The sequence below is a fragment of the Adiantum capillus-veneris genome, chromosome 29 (genome assembly GCF_014529385.1).
Source record: "Adiantum capillus-veneris isolate H3 chromosome 29, ASM1452938v2, whole genome shotgun sequence".
Taxonomy (NCBI): domain Eukaryota; kingdom Viridiplantae; phylum Streptophyta; class Polypodiopsida; order Polypodiales; family Pteridaceae; genus Adiantum; species Adiantum capillus-veneris.
In genome coordinates this window covers 80,049,627-80,072,428 of record NC_140959.1, presented here as the reverse complement: position 1 = coordinate 80,072,428, position 22,802 = coordinate 80,049,627, and the positions used below count along the sequence as shown (strand labels likewise).

Genomic DNA, 22,802 nt, shown 5'->3' with positions numbered 1-22,802 from the left:
GACATCCTGAGTGTCAATTGAACGGTTTCAACAACTATCTAGCATTGTCTTTACATTGAACCCCCTTAACACACGACTTTTTTAAATGCTTCTCCAACAAGATTGCAACATGTAATGTGCATATGAGATGAGAATGTGTCAACCAAAGGGAGTTCGTGGACCTCAACCTAACCAATGGTTGATTGTGAGGTCTTGGTAATGGCCTGACTTAAGACTTAACTACACTTGATGAGCATGAAAAAAACAGAAGCTTAATCACAAAGCATAGGAGACAAAGACGATGAGACAGAACTTAGAAGACCCCTGCCTTCAACACATGTAAATTAGCGCACAGAGAGAGAGAGAGAGAGAGAGAGAGAGAGAAAAGAAGAGTATTTTAACGTCATAGGAAACTACTCCAAGAGACCTTAAGGATCTAGCCGACGAGGAGAGTTGAACTCAAGACCTGTAATTCAAGAGGGAAATGGCATAACCAATCTACCACACTTCGGTGATAGAAAGGTTAAACCATTTTCCTCTTACCAACTTCCTTTCAAGGTCGTTAATTAAATTTACTTTTTGCGCAGAGAAAAACAGGTGGGTCAAAGGAAAGCATTGGTGAACATCTCTTCAAGGATCACGTCCGAAGCCTTGAGAATAGAACCTGCATTGCCTGCTCGCAGCTCGTCAAGAGAAGCACTGACTCCAGGCACAGGGTTACGCGACTGAATCCATGATGTCAAGAGACTTTGTGAACTTAACCATACCAAAAAATTGCTCCAGGTGCTTCCCTCCATAGAGCCCCATTTACCCATTTGCCAAGTATTTCATGGACTCAACAGCCTTACGCTTGTCCGAGCTTTCGCTACTAGTCATTGCATCCTGCACCAAACATACATTTTAAGCATGAAAAACACACACACACACACACCTCCAATCATGGATGCTACAAGCAATACCATACTCTTCCTTGTGATTATACAATGAACCTACAACCTCATGGTAATCACCCATATGACTACATCTCATTCAGCTCCTTCATGCATAGCATTGCCACAGTGCTACCATATTAACCAACATTATTACAAGCAAACAAAATATTTGAAATCCACTACTCTTTTATCTTCGTAGTAGCATTAACCCAGCCGTCATGCCATTGGCCCTAAACCTGTATGTCACAGGGTCAAATCGTATTTTGATAGAAGTGGCTACATACTACTAGATACCTGTGATGAATCAGAATTCAAGCTCCCGACCTCCTGGTTCCCCCCCCCCCCCCCCCCCCCCCCCCCCCCCCCCCAAAAACAGATCAAAATATACAGTGGGACACTGTCTTTTTTTTTTGGTGATATGCTCAATCGTCTATCACCCAGAGAAGTACAAAAGCGAGGTAACAATGTGCAGCCTATATAAATATCAACGTGGTCTATACGATGAGTGTAAAATGAACCATTGGGGAGGTGCATAATGCCATGTGATGTGGGCATGATCCGGACTGGAAAGAACTGATGATCTCGCCCATGGTGAAGAAAGGTACATCGACAATGCCCCGCTGCCCTGGAGGAGCCGGCTGAAGAATCCCGCTGACTGCGAAGAGTATGCAGCAGCTCTGCCCAAATCGCTGTCAAAATGGTGGATGTAGAGGAGGACTAAGCCAAGAATGTGGGCACATCGACACATCGAGCCTTCCACATGGTCCAAAGCGTCATGCTGCATATCGTGGTGAAAACTATGTCCTGCTGGTTACCTGCATCCGGGATCACTTGTAGAGTGCCCAGTCTATATCCTATGAGGAGGGTGTCAGGTCCGCAAAAATAGCCTCCTCGCAAGGGATACAATGTATTCACAACGTACTCAAATAAGGATAGAGGGGCTCCATCATCCCACAACGAAGGCCACTAACACTCACCAAGGTCCCAGTCCAATTGAACAAGGGGCCTTCCTTGCCAAATCAACAATCTCCATAGGAGTGTGTCCTTAGTAGTGAAAACATGGTCAGCACATGATCTCCTCTAGAAAGAGCCTAAGATTGCCAATGGGCAGTCAGCTACTGATAGGTGGAGCCTCACCCTGAAACTTGCAAACTGCTGATGTGTCAAGCCACTGAAGAACGGAGCCAACCTACAGATCCCGATTGAGGGGCCTAAACCCTAAGAAGAAGCAACAGAAGAAGTTTTACCAACTTGCAAAGTTCTTACCTAGCGGATTATTCTTAAAGAGGAGTTTTCACCAACTTATGGGATCCCATCCGATGGGGCCCAAGTGACCTAAAGACAATAATTAAAGCACGACCAACACACCCTTTAACTCTCTTGTGAATTCAAGTGATGACGCTTGCTGTACGGATCACCCGCAATTTCCGTTGAGCTGCGGACGTGACAAATGTATGGAATTCCGCCTTTTACGCTGACTCTGTTGACATGGCACCTGTACGGATTTCCATAATTTGCAATGGCTAATTTCCGCACCAGCTTTTGAGCTAGATGCCTTTAGGCTTGTAAGCTTTTCATGTAAACTGCTTCTGAAGGGCCAAGGGCCTTTAAATATGTGCAGAGGGCTCATACTATAGCACTCTTCTAGGTGAACGAGCAGAGCGCAAGTACCGGCATTGTACTGAGTTCAAACAATATAAAGAAATACCGAAAGGGGTGCCAAGGTTTGGGGCCAATGCTCTCTCGGGCTGGAACTCCGCCACTCCTCGTCTCGTGTGTTGTGCATCTCTTTCAGTTCAGTGTTATTTGAAGTGCTTAAAGTTATTCACTCTGTTCTTTTCCGTTGGCACGTGGTGCCCGTCCCTGTTACATAGCACAGTTGTTGTTCCTTCCGCAAACGAGGTTGCAGAAGGTGAACCAGCTGATGCAGCATTCGCGTCTTTACAAGTTACCAGCTTAACGGCAACAATTAATCCAAGTCACAATGACATTAAGGTTCAACATGCGAGTGTAAAGATACGGGCGTGAAGGCACAGAGCTCTCTCTCTCTCTCTCTCTCTCTCTCTCTCTCTCTCTCTCTCTCTCACACACACACACATAGACTATGCATGTAGATCCAGAGATGCAAATCCGCAAAGCGCAATCCGCCATCGGGAAGCCTAGCTCTAAAGAACGGTGTCAAACCCAATTGATACACGCAACTGCAATTTTAACAAAATATTGTTAAGTATCACCGTTAATATCCTTGCTGCATGTTCAGTATTTGATGTGGCATAAACAAACCCTTTTCCAGTGCTTTCCAAAAAAGCTCTAACCATCATTGGATTACTCCTGAAATAGCGAGGTGAATTGCTGGGTTTTAGGCATAGAAAAAACACCCCACTAAAAATATTAACGGCAAGAGAAGGATCTTTACTTCAATGTATCAGGGCAGCATACAACCACTGGAGAATAACCATAAGGAATCCTGAAACAATGAAAAGCTTCATCTCTCATACAAACCACGTCTCTCTCTCTCTCTCTCTCTCTCTCTCTCTCTCTCTCTCTCTCTCTCTCTCTCTCTCTCTCAAGTGTGGTAGATTGGTTATGCCATTTCCCTCTTGAATAACAGGTCTTGAGTTCAACTCTCCTCGTCGGCTAGATCTTAAAACACTCTCTCTCTCTCTCTCTCTCTCTCTCTCTCTCTCTCTCTCTCTCTCTCTCTCGTTGAGTAGATGAGCGGAGAAAGGGTGTACGGGCAGCAGGATAGACGGGTTTCAGGAGAGGTTTCTCTACTCTTGATCATATTGTAACACCCAGAGCCATTATTGAGAAGGGGAGATCACGTGGGAGACGGCTCTATTGTTGCTTTGTGGACTTCCGTAAAGCCTTGGATACAGTGCCCAGAGCTAGATTGATGCGCAGACTGGGAGAGATGGGGGTTCCAAAAGAGTTGATTTGGGGGATCATGGCTCTATACAAGTCAGTAGTGGGGCATGTACGCACTCCAGAGGGGATTTTTGATTTGGTTCAATCCACTGTCGGGGTAAAATAGGGCTGTCCGCTATCTCCTACACTATTTGGCATGTATGTGGATGAGGTTTGTGACTACATTGAGAGGGATGGTGATAGAGGAGCACAATTGGCAGGGACATGGATCTCACTATTGTTATATGCTGATGATAATGTGTTGATTTCTGACTCCCCGAAGGGAATGCAACGTCACTTAGATGCTTTGTACACATTTGCCCACGATACTGAATTGTCTGTTAACCTGGGGAAAACCAAGGTTATGGTGTTTAACACCACACCACAGTGGGTCAGGAGGTCAACACCTACTTTTACATATGGCCACGAGACGATGGAGTATACAGATGCATACACCTATCTTAGGGTAGTCTTCAGTGGACCTGCATTTTCATTGAGGAGAGCAGTAGAGACTAGATTGACGAGAGCTTATGCAGCCTTGGGAGGTTTGGAGAAAATGTGTTCGCAAGTTCAGTTTCAGGAACCTCGAACAAAGCTGTGGCTTTTTGACACTCTAGTGGCTTCAGCTACGCTCTATGGGATTCAGATTTGGGGCCCTCAGTGGACCACTAGGGCAGATCTGGTAGCACTGATGGATGGGATGTATGGAGAGGCCTCTAGTCTCTATGATCTCTCGGATGATTCGGGCTAAGGCCTCAGTGCCACATGTAAATATTCGGGCTGAGCTCTCCTCTCATAGTTGAGGCCCTTACTAAATCAGTTTCCTTCATGCATAATTTATGGGACCTTCCTAGAGATAGATATGCTCGGCTAGCACTAGAGTCATCCTGACACCTAGTGCTACAAGGGGACACAGCATGTTGGTATGGGCAGATGACATCATGGTTTCAGTCACATGGCTTCAGCATGGATAGATTGCCTCCATTCCAGTACTCCTTGGATGCACCCTCCCTTTCTCTCACAGATACAAAGACCACTAGACTTATACGTCAGGATTTGATTCAACTAGATACCAGAAGCACATGGATAAAGCCGGCACAAGAGTTGGGCACAAAGATGGCTATCTATAGAGAGCAGCCCCTCCAACTAACAGAGGATGGATATGTGATCAGACCGACCTATATGGACACTCATTTATCCTATGGGATACAATGTGCTCACATCATCGCATCAGCTAGAGATTGACTGGCAGACTTAGGAGAGTACCAACAGAAGCCAAGATATGCCAGCTATGCCATATAGAGCCAGAGACAGAGTTACATCACATTTGTCATTGTCCGGTATACTATGAGATACGAGGATCAGAGATATCAGGATAGAGTTATGAGATATCAGGATCAGAGATGCCTCGGGTTGTTTTTGCTAGAGCTGCGCAGAGAGAGGGAAAGTCTCTTGAGGAGACCAAGTAGTGGGAGACATTCACAATGGCCCATGGGCAATCACTGACTTCTTCAGAGCAGGGACTGAGCAATCGGATGAGTATGCTTCACAGGAGACTTCAGAGCCCACTTTTGCCATTTCAGTCTGGGATTTTAATCTTTTAATTTTAGTCTTTTACTTTACTTCATCCTTGATATTTCATTCCATCCTCTCTCTCTCTCTCTCTCTCTCTCTCTCTCTCTCTCTCTCTCTCTCTCTAAAAAAGTACCTCTTTGACACATTGGTGACACCGGTGCTTTTTTATGGAATGGAGGTGTGGGATGGAAGCATCGGGAAGTCCACTTGCAAAGAGTTTGAGAATGTCCAAAAACGTTATCTCACCAACTTTCTCCAAATCAAGACACAAACACCCTACATGCTCTTACTTCTTGAGTCCGGATCGCTTCCCATTGAGGTCTTGGGCATGCAAAGGGTTGTGGAGTACATGCTTAAGACACAACGTAGCCCTTTGTATCGACTTCCTAGAATTGCATATGAAGCAAGTCAAAAGGTCCAAAAGACATGCAAGCGCAAAATACTAAGTTCGGGGTGGATGCTTGACATCAAGAAATGGTTTGGAAGATGGGATGCATGTCACTTGGTCAAGGATGCATCGATCGACTCCCAAGTTAATGAGGCCTTCTTACAACGCCAATGTATCACAGCTTGGGAGAAATCCGGAGGCTTGGCGTCTCCCATATCGTCATCATCATCATAGTAAACGTTGATGCTAGGGCTGATTTTGTCGCCGGGAATCTGCAAAACGCTGATGTTGATCTGCAAGTTGCAAAAACGCCAAGCTGATCTGGGGATCTGCAAAAACACTAGGTACTCTGCTGCAAAAACTCCAAGGCTGATGCTGTAGAAAACGCTGGCTGGTCTTGATGGCTGAAAACGCTAAGGAATTCTGTAGGTCTTGCTGAGAAGGTGCACTGCAAGTGTAGGAACTTTGGCTGCCTCTTCTGCCAGAAAGTGCTAGCGCTAGGTTCCTTTTATAGAGCTAAGAAAATTTGCCCTACCCAGTTTCCCAACAAAGTCACTTATTAATAATAAGTGAAAAATGGATAAAATAGGAAAAATGGATTCTGTGCACTGTTAAATGCTCATGATGGATATTGACTATAATGTTGATGATCATGTTGTGTGCAACCAAAGGATATGCAACTACTCTAAGTGGCTGGACATGCATGGCCTACGCACAGGCTCACAAAGGTGCCAGAACACTTCCTAAGTTGAACCCTGGACCTAAAGTAGCTTGTCCACATGCACATAGGGTTGGATGTGCACGTGACAGGATTTCTTTAGAGCCCCCACTCAGCAACAGCAGCACGACATGATAGAGTAGAGACACTACCTACAAGATAAGGGACATCACTTGATAGACATGTTCAGTTAGGACGAGCTAGACGACCCAAGCTACAAGGATCCTCACATCACCAGAGACACATGCACAAGCGGATTAGGATCATCACTAATTGACATCGAGCATGACCTGTCAACCTTCTCAGCATGGAAGACACTGACACCCTATGACAAAGACCAATGCTTCATCTCTTGAGATGAGCTGTTGTACACCTTGACCCTCTACCCCCTATTCCCCTACTCCTCCCTGTTGGGTGTAAAGGCCCTCTCCTCATAATGTATAAACTCACATCACTAACTCACCTACTAACATTGGGTGTGACCACACCCCGTGTTTTGTGTGTGTGTGTGTGTGTGTGTGTGTGTGTGTGTGTGTGTGTGTGTGTAGTACACTCAGCAGGATGTGCTAGTTATGCAAGTTGATATTGAAAAGGCCTTTGACACTGTACAGTGGGACTTCATTGCTGCCACAATGAGGTGCCTAGGGTTTAATCCTAAATTCGCCAATGTGGTTTATTTCTTGTATGCATGTAGCACATCTTCACCCGCTGTTGACTTATCTTGATCATGACCTCTGTTGAGCGTCTGCATGGTCTACGGTTGCCTTTGGGTCGTACCTTCGTTGGCCAAGCTTACGTCGATGATTCGTTGTTTATGCCTCGTAATCAGTAGGCGGATGTCGAAGCGATTATAGAAGCCTTGGAATTTTTGGGCATTGCGGCTGGACTTAGAGTCAGCTTTTGTAAATCGAAGCTTCTGCCTCTTCGTTCTTGTGATTGGCATAGTCTATTGTGGCCAGGTGAGATTGTTTCTACAAATGTGATCACTAGGCATTTGGGTTATCCAATTGGATGGAATGTCACTCACTCTCAGAAAGTGGATTGGGTTATGCAACATTTGAATGTCAAATTGCATTACTGGAAGCTATCCACTTGGCCTTTACATGTTCATCTGCGAATTGTTCAGAGTATTCTGTTGGCATATGTTCAGTTCTTTTTGCCACTAATGCATTGGCCTCGTCGTTGTCTTTATTCTCTTATGTCGAACATTATGTCCCATTGGGTTATCCATTTTGGATGGAATGTCCCCACTCTCAAAAAGTGAATTGGGTTATGCAACGTTTGAATGTCAAATTGCATTACTAGAAGCTATCCACTTGCCCTTTACATGTTCGTCTGCGAATTGTTCAGAGTATTCCATTGACATATGTTCAGTTCTTTTTGCCACTAATACATTGGCTTCATCGTTGTCTTGATTCTCTTATGTCAGACATTATGTCCCATTTGTGGCGGACCCATGCTCAGAAAAAAGGCTTACACTTGATGTCGATGGAGAAGCTTTGCACTCCTAAACGTCTTGGTGGCCTTAATATTTTGGATTTGTGCAGGCATGTTCTTGCTAGGAAGCTATGTTGTTGCCTACACTTGCACAACAAATTCAGCCTTGGACTCTGATGTTTGCATACCTCGGTTATGTTGTTACTTCCTCTCTTGGCCATTGACAATCGTCTATCTGGGAGGTGGTTTTTGGCAAGATGGAAGGGCACATTCCTGGATGTCCTCTTGCTTCCACTTTGGTATCTGCCTGGAAAAAGGTTACGATTCACCTTTCATGGAATCCTCGGCAGGAAGGTGAATCGATTTGTTTGGAAAGTCTTCATTGGAGCCGCGTATTCTCTCTTACTTTGGTCGACCGCTCCCCTCGACAAGCTTACTTTCTCTCTGGTCGTGGCATTCGTGTGGTTGAGGATGTAGTTGATGAGACCGGATATACTTTTGAGTTTCCCTTCGCCGCTCGCCATTTTGGATTGGGTATGCATTACCGTCAGTTTTGAAGAGAGCTTCAAAGCATGTTGCTCGACTTTTTGCCAATTTCACCTTTGCCTAATGGTGATCGCATGTCTGACTGGGAACTTTGGGAAACGCCTTTCTGCAGGTCGAATTTATGCTCTTCTTCTACCACAATCATGGCTTGCTGATCATTGTAATGCCCTTTGGCGCATGCACAAATCTGATCTCTGGTGCAAGACGCTTCTCTCTGCCTTGTGGAAAAGCCATTTGCCTTTGAAAGAGTGATTGTTTCTTTGGTGCTGTTTGCTTAGAGTGCTTCCAGTCGGCACTATTCTTAGGGCGCGTCATATTCGCCCTTCTTCTTTCGTTCGTTGCTCAACTGCAAAAGAGGATATTTGCCACTTGTTGTGGGATTGCTGCATTACTAGAGACTTCCTTCGCCGTGTATCGGTTTGCATGTGTCTCCATTTTCCTGCGGTTGTCTTTCACAAAAGGTTCTGGGCATTTGGCATTTCCTCACCGACACTACAGTGTTTTGCAGTCTTCTTTATGTGGGTCAGATACTGGGATTATTGGACCTTGTGGCGTCAACGTCATGCTTACATGTTCCATCGTACTCACGCAGACCCGTTCCCACTCTTCAAGCTTTCTCTTAGGCAATAGTTACGGTTTGCTTTGGAGGTTGGTGATATCACCGTAGAAATACATCAGCTTTCCTATGAATGTTTCTAGCTACTCTGTCCAGCTGAGTAGTTCTGTGTTCTTCCCCTTGTAGATGACCCTTTAAGGTTTTCCTTGCTTCGAGGTTTCCCACTAGTAAATTAATCGAATCGATTTACAAAAAAAATGTGTGTGTGTGTGTGTGTAGCTGTTTTCAATTTTAACTAATAAGACATAATTGAATTTTTACATTCAAAAGACAGCTGGCCAAGAAATAAATGAACTGATATGTACAAAAATAACTAAGTATTAGAATTATTTAGGTACAATGATTGTAGGAAAGAGGTCCTCTTTCAGTAAAATTAGAAATAGGAGAACTTCCTGGTTCCTCAGTGAGTAATTCATTACAGAAAGGTTGCTTGCCAAAGAAAAGAAAGCCATCCAAGATAAGATAAGAGTCCTTACCTGCATCCATCCAAACAAGACAACAATTCTGTTAGCCTTGATGTGTTTTACAGGTATCAATGGAATATATCAGTTGTTATCCATGGCCATCTTATAGGTTTAATTACTTTAGACAAACTTAGTTTAGCAGTTTTCATATTCTCTTTTTTTTTTTTAACTATGGTGGAGTCCATCAAGGGTAACACCAAGAGCCACCGCTTAGTGACTATGTATAAAGAAGCAACTGTATACTTACCTTCTTCAATTAGCAGAACCTATGGTATCAAAGGTAAAAAGATGCGAGATCCGATATTTTTTGTTTATCCAGAGGTTATAGATGCCTCGTTTTTTTAAAAAAACCCAACTAATAAGACAAGATGAGAGTATTTAAAGAACTTTATCATTTTCTTGCCAAACAGCTTGGATGCTATACCCAAGCCAACAAATATCCACTTACCTTCTTTATCCAAGAGTCATTATCGATTATCTCAACCAATAGTGTCTGGTCATGCCAACCATGGCTTATTTCAAAAGTTTAGAAGAATGTGTTGCTACATACTTACCTTCGAAAAAGGATGTCAGGTTATTCCCATATGCAATGTCCGGCATATGAGTTCCAAAATATACTAAGCAACCAGTTAATCACGGAAGACAGAAAGAGAGAGCCCCACTGATTTTGAGAACTGTCATATGGAAACAACCAGTAATTATAGCGACAGCAACCTGCTGTTTGTTTTCACCAAGTGGCCCATTGGCCATAATCCCTTGTAGCAACCATTTACAAAGTCGGTATACAGTAATAGCCCGCCTTTTGCTTTTTACCCAACAGAAGCCTGAACGGCCATCAATCCAACCTTCATGCTTCATCACCACATACTTACCACCATTTACTGTCATTCATGCACACGCAGAAGTATTGCGCCCTGAGGCAACGCCATAATGCATACCATGATTATTTCTTATGCACAAGAAGCCCACGGCCCCCATAGTGTCTAGGCTTTCAGCAAACAAAAAAACCAATCGAGTTTTGAAAGTACCTGCACCTGCAGTAGTTGACATAGCCTACAGTAAGCCAAAAAGTCGGCCCAATCAAGTCCTAGGTCAGAAGCCATTTCTTATGCATATGGCAGGGATGCATATGGTGTGTGTGTGTGTGTGTGTGTGTGTGTGTGTGTGTGTTTATTGATGAAATTAAATTTCAATTATACACAATAATGTACAAAGACATAACCACCCAGGCCTATATGTGAGGAAAGGCGTATGTGTGCATTTTTATTGATGAAATTAAATTTCAATTATACACAATAATGTACAAAGACATAACCACCCAGGCCTATATGTGAGGAAAGGCGTAAAGCAATCAGGGATAGAAAACTGAGAGAAGGAAAGCAACAAGCAAGCAGACAAGCGACAAGGTCAGTAGATAAATATCTATATGTAGATATATAGATATATCTAAATACAGGTAGATATAAAAATGTAGAAAGAGAGAGAGAGATAACCCTAAGGATCCAAAAAGTCTCACATTTTTCATTCACATGAAATCTTGTCCGACAGGCAGACCAAAAACACACTGTCTCTGGAGCAGAAAACTAGAAAAATACAAGATACTCAATTCTCTGCCAACAATAGAATGTGACAGAAAAATTTCAAATGACAATTTTTTTCAAGAAGTTCACCATTATACACACAGTTATTATCTCCACTTACCAATGGCACTTAGGTCCTGTTGCAAGACTGTTGCAACTGCTACAAGTTTGGGTCTGAAAGAATCGATTGGAGGTAGATGATGACTAATAACAGTCTCCGATGGGGTGAGAGCAAATGCTGAAGACAAAAAGGAAAAAAACGTTTTCACGATCTTCAAAGTCATTTGACAAGATGTCACCATGTTCAAAACACAGAACAACTAGCGAGTAATCTAGTATCTAGAAACCACACGACGTACCCTGCATCATTTACATGGTGGATTGAAAAGATGTCTAGATTTAATGAGAATCGATAGCCAATGGCATTTGCAACATTTTAACACAAAGGGTATCAGACTTTAACACAGCAACCAATATATGTTTGTCGTAAGTAGCATGTTTCTTTTGGCCCTGTATGGTATTCAATGTATGCAATTTCTTGAGAATCCAGTCACACCAACACATATGCGTTAGCCGTATGTTCTGTATTCAAAAACTATGCACACAAAAAAACACCCTTCCAAGTCCCAGATCAAAGGAAGTTGTCAAGACGCTTCTCACAGTCCTAAATAATCTCTGCTTTTTGGATCCAAAAACACCTTCTAGGCACGCCTTCGTGCTTACAAGCTCATTAAAATTCACCATATAGGCCAATCAAAGGATTAAAGTCGCACCTCCCCTGTAAAGGGAAAACTGTGGTTGGAATAGACTAGACCTAGCCCATGCACAGCCAAGGAAAAGCAAAGATGTGAGGATTCTAGGTACTAATCCTTTATTAAGTACTTAAACTCATGATTAAGACTTAAGAAACTTGAACTGAACTCGGAAACAAGACTCAGAAGACTCTGTGTTTGATTGATTCAAAGTGTGATACAAGGGCTCCTTATATAGGAGACGAAGAGACACAAACGAAAAGACACATCTCCTGATGAAGAGACATGACTTTAGACGTAAAGACACAAGTAAAGCGAAGGGGTGTGACCAGTCGTCAAAGGAGTGTGGCTTTTGGCGAAGAGGCACGTCTCTTGGGCGAAGGGTCGTGTCCATCCAAGCGTAGGGGTTCTGCTTGGCATGGCACTTCGCATATCTGCATCAATGAGTAAATATGTAATGTAATCAAGTCACAAACATGACATTCCCTCCCTCTTTAAATAAAACCCGTGTGTCAAACAAAAGTCTGCCGCTTGTCGTAGAATTCTTGAAGGAGGTGAGGGTATTGTTGCATTTCTTCATCAGTTTGCCAAGTAGAATCTGACTCATCCAAGTTCATCCACTTAACAAGAAACTTAGTTATGATCTTTTGTCTTGTTTCTTTTTGACGAACGTTGAGAATCTTATCTGGGACAGGAATAACGTGTTCATCTTCAATTTATGGCACATAGGAAGATAAGTCTGCAACAACCGGCGAATCTCCTTGAATATACTATTTGAGCCAAGAAATGTGAAAAGTCGGATGAATTTTTCCCCATGAAGGCGGAAGTTCCAACTTGTAGCTGACAACTGATTTCTTCTTGATGATCTTGAAAGGTCCATAGAAGCGAGGTCGTAATTTTGGGAAGACTGACTTCACTGTTTTGTAGCGATAAGGTGCTACATACAATAAAACCAAGTCACCTTCTTTAAATTCTGCATATCGATGATGCTTTTTTTTCCGAGAAAAAGATCCTTCTATTAGTTAATGAAAATTGCCCGTAGGGCTACAACCACCTCTGCAAGAGAGGGCTACAACAAACATGATGGGGAGACTCTCCCAATGAAAGAACAACATATATACAATGAGGCTAAATCAAGAGATGGGAGGAGGGAAGAGCCACACAGGTGGTCGGTAGTGCCATCTGAGCACACCCTGGACACTGGTGAAGAAAGGCCCAGGGCTCCAGAGTCGTAGGAAAGCCTCGCGACGCCCCCGCATGCGGTCGGAGCTGCCCTATAGTCCCTCTAGCTGTCCTCTGAGAGTATGGATCAGCTCTAGCCAAAAGTCACGAACAGTCTCTGCTGGTGGCACAGAGCGAGCCTCAAAAATGCAGAAACAGCGGGCCCGCCAGATGGACCAGAGTGTCAGGCCACTGATGAGCTCCCAACACTCCTCTCTCTCACCTCTGTATAGCAGGCTGGAGTGTAGGTCGCCCCCCCTGTATCACTATCATCCTGCTGGTGGAAGATAGCTCAAACTGAAGTGTCGGGCCCGTGAGAGTGGACCAAGCCGCTGCCCCCCAAGTGTACTGTCTAGCCGTGGAGAGAGTAGGCATCAGCCGAAGAACTCGTAGCCACACCTGCTGGGCCGAGGGACAGTCCCAAAGACAATGACGCTGACTCTCCACCAACTAGTCACAGGCTGCACATGCGGCCGAGAGACCACTATGCACAAGCCAGCTCCCTACTGCTGTAGCTCTGTGTGCAACCAGCCACTGAAACAAAGTGACACGCCTCGGCTGTCTGGAGTCCCACAGCCTCTGCCAAAAGGCTGCCAAGAACTCGACTGTGAGGCCCTCCTTCTGCCAATGACGTGCTGCAGCTGGGAGGGCCTCTCTCTGTGCTGCCAGTATACGACGTCCAAGACGAACAGTGTACTGAAAGAAGGGGACTCCTGGGTGGTCTGCAGAAGAGAAGGGGTCCCTCCATAGCCACTCACCAGGATCCCACTGTACTCGTTCCAACGGACAGCACTCCTAAGCCCAAAGCCTCCAGTGACCAGTCTCAAGAGCTGTTGGGTCAGGGTCTATGACGCAAGTGAGGGAGGAGCAATCTGCTGCTCGGGAGACAAGTCCAAACCAACCTGACAACCCAAGTATTGAACTGCATTCCATGGGGGAATCCACCTGAAACCCTCTCCTGGCATCCAATTTGGCATAGGAGCACTGCCAACCGAGAAAGCCACTGTCTTTCTCCAGTTGATCAGTGCGCCCGATGCACTACAGAAGGTCTCCAGAGCCTGCTCACATCTGTGTAGATTGGCCTCTTGGCCATCTAAGTACAAGGCTGAGTCATCGGCAAACTCAGCGTCTAGTAGCTCCTCTCCCCGAATAGGGAGTACTAAGCCCCTCAGACCAACCTGCTGTGACACCAAAAATCTGCTCTCATCGCCTCAGCATTGAAAAGAAAGAGAAAGGGGGCCAGAGGACAGCCCTATCTGACCGAGCGTGTGAGCATGAAGCGCTCACCTCTCCCCCCTGCCAAAAGCACCTGACTGTGAGCCTGTCTGTGAGAAGCTGACACCCCTCTGATCCAAGCATCTGAGAAGCCCATCCTGCGAAGAGTGCCCAAAGCCCCAGTCAACTCGGTCGTAGGCCTTCTCAAAATCGAGAAGAAGAATCACAAGGTCCTCACCACGGAGCCGTGCCAAAGCAGAAGCCTCCCAAAAAGTAAAGATGTTGTCAAGGATACTGCGTTCCTTGACAAAACCTGTCTGAGTCCCATGTATAAGGCTCTCTAAAAGTGGCTGAATCCTCAAACTCAGAGCCTTGGCAAGAATTTTGTAGGCTGAGTTGAGGATGGTGATGGGGCACCACTGTCGAATCTCATCCAAGGAGCCACCCTCCTTGGGAATGAGGAAGATCAGGCCCTCACTCATGCTTTCCGGCATCACTCCTGTGTGCAAAATGTACTGAAAAGCACTACAAAGATCTGGGCCAAGCAGGTCCCAGTACTCCAAGAAGAAGCTCGGAGTCAACCCATCCTCTCCTGGACAGCTACCACAAGGGAGGGCCCTCAGAGCTGTGTGCAGCTCATCAAGCTGAAGTGGCATCTCTAGCCTCTGGCGCATCTCCTCTGTCACAAGACAAGGCATCTGTGCCCAAACCTACTCCCTGCATGCATCCTGCCGCTCTGATTGAGGCTCAGCCGACAATAACTCAAAGTAAAATTCAGTAGCGACTGCACGCATATCCTCGGGCTCACAAGCAACTGACCCATCGGGACTCCTCAACTGACTGACCTTGGCATGCGAGTGCCGAGGCCCCACTGTCTCAAAAAAAGCACCAGTCACTCTGTCACCCACCTGAGTCCAGTGAGATGCCTGTCGGTGGAAGGCAAACTCATGACGCCTCTCCTCTGTGCTAGCAAGCTCTTGTCGAACCTGCTGTAACTGCTCCTCCAACCATGGACTGTCTGGGTGCTGCTCCTGCAGCCTCTGTAGTGAAGCAATGCCCCGTTTGAGACGCTGCTCCGCCTCTCTCGCTGTAGCCCGGCAAGCCAGAGACTCCTGAAGAAAAAAGTGGCTAAGCTGGGCTAGGCCTGAGGCCACTCTGTCTGCTGGTGAATCCTGTCTGTCCATGCCCTTTGTCCAGAGAGCCTCTACCCTCTCTCTGAGTGCCGAGTCCAACAAGACCCTCTCTGGGATGCGGAGCATCATGCTTCCACTCCTCTGCCTGTCTGCCACTGTGAGGATCACTCGGGCATGCTCCGAGAAGGAAGTCCCTGCCAGGATGCCCACGGAACCCCCCATGTCACTGAAGTGATCACTAGTGTAGAAGCGATCTATGCGCGATAGATTCACTCCTCCCACTCTGCGGTCCGATCTAGAGAAGGTAAGACTGTCTGGGGGCCTCACAAAACCAGAGTGCTGCCATGTATCCGAGACCCTCAAAGTCATAAAAAACCTCTCCCAAGCTGCCAACTCGACTCCATGCAAAGTAGCATGGCTGCCACCAATCCTGTCAGAAGGGTCCTCCAACATGTTGAAATCCCCTCCTATACACCAATGATCGGCCTGTGGCAAAGACTCAACAATCTGTGACCAAAACTCTGCACGAGCACTCGCCACATTGGGCGCATAGATGTTCAGGAAGCCCACCAGGCCACCCTGAAGCTGCATAGTAATCCACTGAGCCTTGCCTGGCACAATAATCCCTCTGCCCACAATGGCCTGCTGCTGCAGTGAGTCCGCAATAGTCATACATACCCCTCCCTGGATGCCTCCAGGTCCAAAAGCAGCTGACCAACAGGTATCATAACGTCCACGCAAAATCTGACCACAACGCCGAATGCAACTCTCACACAGATGGTGCTCCTAAAGCATGAAAGATCAATCTCTCCTCCCACAAGGCAACGCTGAAGCTCCTGACGCAATCGGCCCCGCTGTCGCTGAATCTGGGGCCCACCTAGTCCCTGCACGTTCCATGAGACGATCCTCATGGGGAGCGAGAGAGAACAGATGCTGCTGCAGCAGCAAGACGGGCTATCTTCGAGGCAGGCTTGGATGGGGAGTAATCCGCATCCGAGCGTCCTCTAGATAGGCGTGACTGCAGTGAGTGCCTAGCCCAAGCCCAAGCAGAGCGAGCCGTATGCAACGCAACCTCCTCTGTCCAAGAGTCCTCATGAATGTATACATAGCAAGGCAAACACTGCGTATCATCAAAGTACACCACAATGTGCCTACATCCTACTGAGTTTGGGGGTATCACCGCAAACTTGGCCAATGGCCACAAAGTCTGCAGCATATCTGTGACTCCAAGTTCTCCCATGTGGTGAGAAAACTCTAAGACCTGTGTATGTAGCCATCCCACCACTGAGTCAAGGGACCACTCTGTATCGGCCCTACCAAAGAGGGGGAAGGAGAAACCAACTACTGAGTCTAGGGCCTCTGTCCCCCTAGCGGCGAGGAACAAAACATGGACCCTGAAACAGGCTGCCTCATGGTCTGCTGCAGAATCGCTGAGAAAACGAGTGAACCCGTAGTCGAAGAAGTCCCAGCGGCGTCTAATGTCAATGCTCGTCAGCCCACGAGGGATGGCTGCAAGGGAGGATGTCTGAATCTGCAGAGGGGGCCGCAAGAAGGGCTGACCCATCTCGCGCTAGGCGACTCGTGGCAAAGGCGCTGCCAAGAGATCTCCTAGCCGCCGGAGAGGGACCAGTCTCCTGAGCAGACTGAGGAACTGGAGCAGGCGGGGGGGGAGGGGGAGCTGGGGAGAGTGGAGAAGAAGAGGGGCGGGATGGGGCGACAGAGGTAGAGGGGCGAGGTGGAGAGGCGACGGGAGCAGAGGATGAGGCAAAGGGGGAGAACTCTGGGGGGGAGGGGGGAGCGGCTGTCGAGGAAGAAGCGGAGGTGGAGGCTGGCGAAGGGATCTCCTCCTGCTCGAGGACCAAAACGGTTCCCCGTGGGAACCCACTGCTGCTGAGTAGGCACCTGTGGGCCACTCTGAGTGCCAGGCTGACGCTCTGGCTCCTAGCATCGGCGACCACGGGCCAGCTGCCACCCCTCCTCCGCTGGAGCCCCAGGCTCGGAGGGTGGCTCTGCATCTGTACGCTGTGCCGCTGGCTGTGGCTGCGGGCCTGCCCTAGCAGGCTGTGGTGTAGGTCGTGGCCTCCTCCGTGGACAGGCCTTCGCTAGATGACCCATCTGTCGGCAAACGAAGCACTGGTTCGGGAGGCCCGAGTACTCCACACTCTGTCGCAACCAACCCCCACTAACCCGAGGTAAAAGGATAACCTTCGGTAAGGTGTGGGTATCTCTGACCAAAACTCGAACTGAGGGAATGCCAGCCGCCTTGGCAGCTACTGATGCTGCCGTGCGAGGTGTCTCCAAGACAGTCCCAATGGCGGAACCGATCCTGGAAAGAAGTGGTAGGTACTCTCTCCGTAAACCCGGAAAGCAGACTGAGATGGCGATGTCTACCTCCTCTACTAGAACATCCGAAGCAGGGTCAAAACCATGTCGCCACTGTCGAAAGTGGGCACGTGAGGCTCGGATGGCCAGTGGACTCATAGCTATGACCTTGGACGCCATCTCGGAAGACTCAAACTCGATCTGATAGTACCCCCGTCCGAGAATCTGGACATCCAAAATCATTCCCACCTCTACGAGGAGGCGGGCCTGGAGAAGGTCTTGCAGCTCTCCTCTGCTAGGTCGGGTGCCGAGTATCTTGCAAATGACCGAGGTCGCCTGCAATCGCTCTACCTCGGCGGCAAGGCTCGCTTGCTCTGTAGGCGAGAGAGCAAGTCGAATGGTGGGCTCAACGGGGTCGGGCGAGGGGGCTTCTGGCGAGTCCCTTTGTGGCGAAGCTGGAGCCTCCATCTATGTCTACTGCTGTGGCGTAAGAAGAGGACGACGACGGGAGGGTGCTGCAAAAGGGCGCGCCAACACTGCTCCAAGGAGTTGAAACAAATGCCGAATCTGCCGAGGCGGATGGCCCAAATTGACAGGCAAACGGGCCGAGACAGAGGGGGGGGGGGGATAAAACGGGCTGGGGCAAGCGGGCCAGCGGTGAGAGAGCTGGGGCTAAGGGTGTGCGGCGGCAGCAACGGGTGATGGCGGGCGGACGGGCTGGGACAGGGCAGCGCGAGGGGGGGGCAGCGGGGGCTGAGTGCATGCGGCGGGGGAGAGGCGAGCGGGGGCTGAGGGCAGCGCGAGAGAGGCATCGGGCAGCACGTGGGGGGGGGGGGGGGGGGGGGGGGGGGGGCAGCGATGGCGATGGCGCAGCGAGGGTGGGTGCACAGCAGCAACAAGCACGCACGAGCTATTCTGTATTTCCCATATCGATGATGCTTATTTGTCTGCTTCTGATAACTTTGTTGAACATGAACCAATTTATCTCGAATCTGTAGAAGGACATCTTGCATTTCTTGAACCAGTTGATCTGCTAATGCTACTTTGTGTTGAAGAAAAAAGTTTGTAGGCACAAGAGGAGTACGTCTATACGCTGCTTGAAATGGTGTCATTCGAGTTAGCGAATGTGGAGAATTATTATAAGCAAACTCCACAAGTGGCAAATAATCTTCCCAAGATGATAATCGAGCCTGAATGTCATGTCGAAGCATCTCTTCCAGAATTTGGTTTACTCTTTCTGTTTGCCCATCTGTTTGAGGATGGTAAGCTGAACTGAACAATAGATTGGTGCCAAGAGATTTGAATAGAGAGGTTCAGAAATGTCCTGTAAACTTCAGATTTCTATCGGATATGATGGATTTTGGTAATCCATGCAATTTGAAAATATATTGTACGAACAGTGTTGCAACATCCGGAGCAGAAACTGTTTTCTTGCAAGGGATAAAATGTGCCATTTTGGAAAATCGATCAACTACCACAAGAATTTGAGCATTGCCTTTAGGTGAGTGGGGCAGAGTGGTAAAAAAATCCATGCTGATACTTTCCTATCTTTCGTTAGATACGAGTAAAGATTGAAGTAAACCTTGAGGTAGCTGTCAAGAAGCTTTCATGATCTGACATGAGTGACAAGCTTTTACAAACTTGAGAACATCTGCTTACATTTGCGGCCAAAAATATGTTGCTGATGTCACAAACTGCTCACATGCAAAGCCTAAAGAATGGAGCCAACTTGCAGATGCCGACCGAGGGGCCTAAACCCTAAGAAGAACAAGTAACAGAAGAAGTCCTACCAACTTATGGGAACCCTGCTCAATGGGGCCTCGAGTGATTTAAAGGAAGAAAATAAAGCAAGATCCAGACACACGGCAAAATCAACTGACGTGGCAGATTTTCAAAAATTGCGCTGGGATGATGACGTGGCAAGCTATTGATCTTTCCAACCAGGTTCTCAGTCTTCTTGGTTTCATTGGTAAACATCCAATCAATGTGCTCGTGGATAGTGGATGTTCCACAAATTTTGTCAGCACTTCTTTAGTCAACAAGCTTCACCTACCAACCCAACCGAGTTTAGAAGCTTTTCAAGTGGAACTTGCAGATGATTCATTTTTGAACTGCAACAGGAAACTTCAACAGTTACAATTTCAAATTCAGGATTACCAGGATCAATTAAGCTTTGCAGTAATGCCCTTATCACACTACGACATGATTCTTGGTCAATCTTTGCTGTATCAGTATGATCCTGTCATCAGCTTTAGAGATCATTCCATTCGGCTTTATCATGATCATCGGGAAGTGGAACTCCGTGGTCTCTTTACTGTGAAGTCTATCACCTTGGTCTCAGCTTTACAAGTTAAGCGTTTGGTTCGCAAGCGTGATTGTGCAACAACCTTGGTTATGTTGCGAGAAAAAGAAGCACAAACAGAAGAGACATCAAAATCCTCAACATCACCCACTGCTTACTTGCAACAGCCCTTCTTTAAACCATTCATGGACTTATTTCTTGATGAGCTCCTAACGACATTACCTCTCGTCGTCCTGTGGATCATACCATCAATATGATTCCCGGTCAACCTCCTCCAGTTCAAGCTTCTTATCGCGTTTCATATTCAGAATCTCAAGAAATTCAGCGACAATTGGAAGATTTATTGGATAAAGGCCATATCCGTCCAAGCAAAAGTCCTTTTGGCTCTCCAGTCTTATTGGTAAAAGAGAAGGATGGCTCCATGCGTCTTTGCATTGATTATCGTGCTCTCAGTAAGCTGACGATAAAAAACCAATTTTCCTTTACCTCGCATCGATGAGCTCTTTAATCAACTACTGGGTTCAAGGGTCTATTCCAAGATCGATTTGAAGTCAGGTTATAACCAGATTCGCATTAGAATTGGCGATGAATACAAAACAGCTTTTCGGACAAAGTATGGTCATTATGAATTTTTGGTCATTCCTTTTGGGTTAACCATTGCCTCGACAACCTTTATGACCTTGATGAATGAAATTTTTGGCCCTTATTTGGATAAATTTGTGATCGTGTACCTTGACGACATCCTCGTCTTCAGTAAAACCATGGCAGATCACAAAGAACACTTGCAGATTGTCTTTGAGACATTACGTACAAATGTGTTGTACATCAACAAGAAGAAAAGCGATTTTTTTAAGAATCACGTGGAATACCTTGGACATGTGATTTTTGCTACAGGGATTGCTGTAGATCCAAAGAAGATTAAGGTCATGGTTGACTATTACAGATGTGCGATCTTTCTTGGGTCTTGCTAATTTTTATCACACCAAAGTTCATAAGTTCTTAGATATTGCTTCTCCTCTGACGGAATTGACAAAGAAGGATAAGCTACAATGGACTCCTGAAGCAGACAAGTCTTTCAATGATCTTAAGCATGCTTTGACGACAACTCCTGTCTTAGCAATCGCAAATCTTACTCAACCATTCGATGCTTCTGATCATGCATCAGGTGGCGTTCTCATACAAAATAATCATGTCATTGCTTTTGACAATCGAAAATTTTCAGCAATTCAGATGCGATACCCAATATATGATAAGAACTGAGGTGCGATTGTGGGCATTTAGCATTAAGGCGCTAACCACTTTGGATACTCGAATCGCACGAACTGCCTGTTTGCCTTTGTCCTTTATAAGAGGTGGACAGTGTTCTGAATCTGTACATGACTCCATATTTGAATTTTGCCGTATATTTGAAGGGTTTGGACGCTTCGGGCATTCATACCACCTGTGTGGTGGACCACCACAAATTGTGCACAATCCTGTGCGGTTGGGCTGAGAGGTGGGGGGAGCCGATGAAGAGACTTGTTGCTCGACTGAACCATTACGACGGCCGTTACGTCGATGATCGGACCGAAACTGTCCGATTCCGATTGTTGTTGCTGGAAGAGGAACCGTTATATGAAGCTGCTACTTGTCCAGAGAACCAACGCCTAAAAGACTGTTGTCTAGAAAATTGTTGTCCAGAAGACTGAGGCTGCTGTGGTGAGCGCTGATTAGGATGAAAGTTGCTTGGGCGACCACGTTGAGAAAAGCGTCCACCGTGGTCCGTGTTGGACGGCGATTGTCTCCAAGCCGTTCGACATAAGCAATGGCAGCATCCAGTGTAGTTGGGTTAAACTTTCACACATCATCCTTCAGTTCGGGTTCTAGTCCGTCGATAAAACTGTGTAGTTTATCCGATGAACTGAGGGTCTCTATCTCCAAAGTTAGCCTTTGGAACTCTGTGATATACGCAGCCAAGGAACCTGTCTGCTTCAGGCGGCGGAGAGCAGACCAGGCATGAAGTCCGCATTCGCAAGTTCAAATGCTTTGCGAATGCAGCACCGGAATTTGTCCCATGAAGGGGTGCGCTTACCTTCGGCAACTCTACGTTGCGACCACAAGAATGCTGTATCTTTTAATAATGAACTGGCCAATGCAACTTTCTTACTTTCCACCAAGTCCGTATTGGACAGGTAGACCTCCATCTTAAATATCCATTGGTCCAGCATGCGCTTGTCGCGGTGACCATTGTATGGTTTTGGCAGCTGTTAGGTGCACTGGAATGAATGTTTGCGCTTTGCTCAAGATGAGTGCTCCGAACTGTGCTCAAGGTGCCCTACCTACTTTTGTTGGAAAGTCACTTAAATTAATAAGTGAAAAATGCCAAAAATAGGTAAAATAGGTTAAATGCACTGGAAAATTCCCCTGGCTGATTTTGATGGATTCTGATGGGAATGCTTATGATCATGCTGTGTGCAACCAGAGGATATGCATCTATACTAAGTGATTAGGCATGCACGGTCTACGAATAGACTCACAAAAGTGCCAGATCACTTCTAAATCTAGACTGACTTGACTGACTGAACCCTTGTCGTGCTGTAGCTTGTCCACGGACACATAGGGTTTGATGTGTCACGTGACATCCCCTTTTTTTCAAAGTGAGGTACTCGTACCGAACTGTATGGCGTCGAGGAAGATCGCCAATAGCATCCGGAATCCTGGAAGGGACGCTTCGCC

The 22,802-nt window shown here is 46.6% G+C and overlaps 1 pseudogene across 1 annotated transcript in view; it reads right to left on the bottom strand.

The window, feature by feature from the left end:
• Positions 1–359: 359 nt before the first annotated feature.
• Positions 360–22,802, bottom strand: part of LOC147419462 (uncharacterized) — a 95,626-nt pseudogene continuing 73,183 nt past the window's right edge. The window contains exons 2-6 of the transcript XR_015187095.1: positions 11,264–11,380; positions 10,591–10,615; positions 3,328–3,378; positions 3,146–3,242; positions 360–861 (exon numbers count right to left, since the gene is read on the bottom strand). The product of XR_015187095.1 is annotated as an uncharacterized LOC147419462 (transcript). The remainder of the gene's footprint in view (positions 862–3,145; positions 3,243–3,327; positions 3,379–10,590; positions 10,616–11,263; positions 11,381–22,802) is intronic.